This window comes from Crocodylus porosus, unplaced genomic scaffold, assembly GCF_001723895.1.
Source record: "Crocodylus porosus isolate Cpor-Errol unplaced genomic scaffold, CroPor_comp1, whole genome shotgun sequence".
NCBI classification, from domain to species: Eukaryota; Metazoa; Chordata; order Crocodylia; family Crocodylidae; genus Crocodylus; species Crocodylus porosus.
In genome coordinates this window covers 34036784-34041777 of record NW_017728914.1, presented here as the reverse complement: position 1 = coordinate 34041777, position 4994 = coordinate 34036784, and the positions used below count along the sequence as shown (strand labels likewise).

Below are 4994 nucleotides of genomic sequence, written 5' to 3'. Positions count from 1 at the left end.
CGGCGCAGCCTAGCCCCACGGCGGCGCCGACAGCCAATGGGAGACCGGCGCCTTGGCCCACTCGGAAGCTGGTTGGCTAGTGGGTAGGGAAGGAGGCGGGAAGGGGGTTGAGCGGCAAGCGGGCCGCCCTACGGAGCAGCGGCGCGGTTCGAGCGGACGAGCGTTGAGAGCAGCCAATAGGAAGCCAGAGGGAGTCCCTGTCGGTGGGATAAGGCTGGATGGACTGGCCGCCCGGCCAATAGGGCGACGCTCCCATCGCCATTAAGGCGCAAGGTTCAGCCAAGGCGGGTTGCCGAGTGCGGTTGAGCCGTAGCGATCAGCCCGTGGGCCCTCGGAGGGAGACCCCGTGTGGAGGCAGGGGCGGCAGCCCTGCCGCAGCTCAGCCAATGAGCGCGCGCGTCTGGCCGTGATGAACAGGCCGTGGCGTCTTAAAGGGGCAGCGGCGCTGCCCGCGCAGAGCGCCCCGTACTGGGCGGGAGGCTGAAAGGGTGTACGCTGACCCAGGCCCACGCGTGACCCTAGGACACCCACCCCACGCGTGATTTCTCCCACACGTGACTCCCCCCAACATTAATTTTTCCCCATTCAGTCTTTTCCCATGCTGGTTTTCCCCACCGAGGAGTTTTTTCCCCCCACTCGTGAATTCCCCCCAACATGTACAAGACCCAGCCCCATCGCCCTGTGGGGCTGCTGCAGACTCCCATGCCCAGCTCAACACGCACCTTCCGGCCTGCAGAGCCTCAGTGGGCACCCATGGCCCCTCCACGACCGCCACGGGGGCTTAGGTGCCCACGTGGCTGGCATCACTTCTCCACTACAAAGCAGCAACCAAGCAGATGCAAAGCCAAGTTCCCCCTGCCTAAAAGTGTCCCCAGTCCAGGCTGGAGTGCTGCACCACGGCCCCAGGAGTAGCGCGACACAGGGTCTCAGCTCTCTGGCTATTGGGCTTGCAGAGCTTCCCCAGGCACCTTCAACTGGTGGCATCCACCTGCTACTAGAAGCTCCTCCAAAAAGGAAGTCTTCCTTCCCCCTCCATGCACATGACCCCATCCCCACCCAGGCACCCTCCAACAGAGAGGGGGTCGCATCAAACCCCCTAACAAGGCCTCATCCCCGAGCCAACACGCGAGGAGAAGCCATTGTGCAAACCAACAGTCATCGCTGGGCCACCGGCGGCAAGCTGAGATGCTAATCCCCAAGCAGCTTTTAGCCTAGGAGCACTGCTGGACTAATTAGCTTGGAGTGGTGGTAATTACCCTGGGCATTGCCACATGCTACCCAGGTTTGGGGCAGTGGGAATCAAAGGCAACCGGAGGACAAGTCATGGGAACCACCTCCCCATGCTCTCAGGCAGGGATTCACAAGGACGGGGCTGGCCTTATGCCATCCATGGCATGAATACCCTCCCTTTCTGCACCCACCCCCTGCTATTTATATACTGAGCTGCATTGCGAGCTGCCAGCTCATAAATTAGAGGCACAGGCCCCTGCTGAGTTTAATAGGAGGCAAGTGACTGCACAGGACAGCCACGTAACAGAGCCCCCCCCTCTTCCCACCGTGCAGGGGGAACTCGGTCACCCGTCAGAGCAGAGATCCCTGCTCCCAAATCACCTCTCCTTGCAAAAGGGCTGGATCGGTGCCTCCTATTAGAGCAGTGACCGGAGGCTGCGGCAAAATGGCATCCAGCCTGACCTCTGCACTACGGAGACTTGGTGTTGTCTTCCAGCCTGTGTCTCCCAGGTGGGATGCACTGCTGATGTCCCCAGGAAGAAAGCAAGTCTGGGTGGGGACACCTATTAGAAATGGTTCTTTTTCCAGGTTTATGGAACAGCTTTGCTTGCTGTAGGCAGCAGAGCATGAGATACCTGGTGATTTTTCCAGCTGAGATACAGGAGAAAGGAAAGTTTGAGCCAAGCACGAAGCAGGCAGCTGCTGCCTGTGACTTCCCCCTCCATGCAGCCCTGCTGACATACTTCCCCCCTGACCTACTGCACTCCTTTGATCCCTGCTCTGCCCCCCCCGCTCTGCCGGTGCTCCTCACCCCAGTCCTGCAGTGACCCCGCTCTCCCCAGCCTCAGCTCCAGCCTTCCTGGGATCTCTGCACCCCCGTGGAAAACACCCCTCTCCCCTGCACACCTCAGACCCAGCTCTCACATGCTCTTGCCCTGCTCTGCTTCTCCAGGGGGAGAAGCAAACGCAGGGGCCAAAGGCAGAGACTTCATCTCCCCACAAAGCAAAGACTGGGACACAGACCCTTCACATGGGGCATCTATGAGACTGTCACCCCAAGCAACACCCCTATAACTTCTTAAATCTCATGAGCCAAAGCAACCAAACAAAGCCCAGCCAATGCCTCCCAGCTAGCCTAACACAACCAGCTCCAGCCTTATCTTTGCAGCCATTTCCTTTTCTCGCTCCCCACCAACCTTTGTATCCCACACTGATATTAGCCCTTTAATCACGCTGTGCAGGGTAGCCTGTGCTAAACTGAATCCCCCACAGCTGCCAAGGAGCCACACTGAGCCAGCTGCGAAGTTTCTGAATCACCAGCCTTTCAAACCTCTGGTTCACATGGTTGTCTTGACCCTCCCCAATTCACCCCCCAACACTCATATGAGACTTTATTTTCCCCAGCAGATTTTAGCTGGGAAAAATTCAGCCCCACCTCCAAACCCAATCAAATTCCTAGTAATTATCAGGCCCACTTGACATCGGCTTTAATTCATTTCCTAATTAAGAGTGGAAATCTTTTGTTATTTCTTTAAAAGAAAAAAAATCCCTTATCTTTCTTCCAAAATTTTACCAGCTCTGGCTCATTGCCCCCATAGAAAAGGGAGGAAAAATATGTAAGTGGGTGAGGCCCTGCGGCGCTATCAGGTTATCCGAGGTAAGTTCCTCCAGCCAAGATGAAACCTAAGAACCACACGCCACCCCCCACAACCTGCTAATGAAATATCTTCCATCCCAGGAAGCGGGCTCACTTATAGTGTGGATTAGACTTGCTTTCAGCAGGGTGAAATAAAGGGCAGTTTAGTCTAAATCCAGCCTCGTCGGATGTGGTTCATGAACCTCGAATGGTTCTTGCCACCCGTGCGACTGCAAAACACGTTAGCTGTGCTTCTCGCTGCACGGTGGGCATGCCTTTCCTGGAAGCATCAGTAATGCAACACCCCCACACCCGCTAGCAACGTTAACTGCTGCACGGTTGGGTTTTCCTCCTTCGAACCAGAGAGCGCAGCGATTCACTTTGAGGGCGTGCGGTGCTGTGGCTTTGAGCAGCGAGAGCTCTCTTGTGCAACCCCTGTGCTGTCCTGACACTTGCTGCGGTGTTTCCCCTCAGTTTGCCCTGCTTCTGCGGGGGCTTTCCTACTTCTGAAACCCCCCGTTCCTGGGAGCTGCAATATTGCCACCCCCGCAGTATCAAAAAGCAAGAGAGACTCTTAAAAATCAAGAGATTTGGAATGTAAATCATGAGATGCTATTTTGGAAGTGTCTGTGGGGGGGAGGTGTTATTTGTGAAGGTGTGGGGGGGGGGGTTGGAGCCTGTGGCGGGGGTCCCTGTATACCTTGGCAGAATGTGGGGTGCTGTAGGTCAGGAGCGAAAGGCGGCTGCAGGGCTGTGGTTTGGGAGTGAGGGTCTTTGATCTGACCCCCCCGCACACCCTTTCCTCCCCACAGACATACCAGCTTGGCGCTCCCTACATGGGCCAGAAGAAAAAAAAAGCCTGAGATTTTTTCTCTCTATCAGGAGATCGTGAGTCGCAGTTAACATGACTTGGAAAACAGGAATCTCGTGATTCTTCCATGAGAGTTGGCATGACTGGAGCTACGACCCAGGGGACAGGCACCGAGGAATCCCCGCCGTCAGAACGGCCTAGCGGGACAGTTGTGTGGGCAGGGGGCAAATACCGCGCAGGCCTGGGGTACAGGGCAGCCCGGTTCCTCAGCCATTGCACTTACCCCTGTTCCATTTCACCGGGCCAGTTGTCCAAAGGGGGATGCACTTTTTATGTAATGAAGGTGGCTGAGCCGGGCCTGGTGAGAGAAGGGGGCAGAGGTGCAGCTAGAGGAAGGCTGCAGAGGGGAACTCCTCCCCGATTCACCCCCCTCCCAACACGCACCCTGCCCTTCACCTCGCTGCAGACCTGCAGCCTGCAAAGGGAGCGCCGTCCTCCTGGCCAGCGGGCATGGCTGCCTGGCTGCGATGACCAGGGCTGCTTGGGGCGGACGGGGAAGGTCCAGAAGGGCCTTCTCCTTATTTTCTTGCTGTCCTGAAACAAAACAGACGCCGTTTCATACAGCCCCCCGTCTACACGAGGCTGGACAGCTGCAGAGCTCAAACCCCAAGTGCCGGCCTCTCCTGCTGTAACCCGCCAGCCCCGCCGCAGCTCCAGTTCGGGAGGCAGGGATGCTTCTCCGTGGATCCAGCCTGTGCTTTTGCCCAGGCCAGCGGCTGCGTGGGCAGAAGCCGAGGAGGAATGGGTTTCCCTTTTGCCGCTCTTCAGGGGTGGGGGTTGCGACTGAGCTCCCGCTGGCACTCAAACCCGCAGGCTCCCGGCTACGGGGTCTTGTCCCTGCACTCGGGATCATGCCTTGAGTTTTCTTTTCAACTTCCTCTATACCCTTCGTGGCATTGCAATAAAGTGCCTTGCTTTTATTTTCTTCTGCAGCCGGATAATAGCAGTAGCCCATCACTAACGTTTCTAGCCGCTCTTTCCCTGGAGAGGAACAGGGTTGCCCTCTCTGCCATGCCCCCTGCACCCATCTGAACAGATCCTAGGCGAGTCTTGGAAAACGGGGGTGGGAAGGGACCTCAAGCATCCCACCCCCCGCTCCGAGCAGGGCCAGCCACGGCTTTGTCCCCGCGGAGGCTGCAGCACCTCCCCGGGGGGCCGCTTCCCCGCCCTCCCGGGGCTTTGCCTAATACCCGACCTGCTGCAGCGTGAGCCCATTGCGCCTGCTGCCGCTGCCCCCACTGAGGCCGGCACCCCCGC

The 4994-nt window shown here is 57.7% G+C and overlaps 1 long non-coding RNA gene across 1 annotated transcript; it reads right to left on the bottom strand.

Annotated features, from left to right (window-relative positions):
* Positions 1 to 3803: 3803 nt before the first annotated feature.
* LOC109310297 lies at positions 3804 to 4994 on the bottom strand. Its single transcript, XR_002101187.1, has 2 exons — positions 4933 to 4994; positions 3804 to 4271 (listed from the first exon to the last, which is right to left on the bottom strand). It is a non-coding gene; the product is annotated as an uncharacterized LOC109310297 (long non-coding RNA).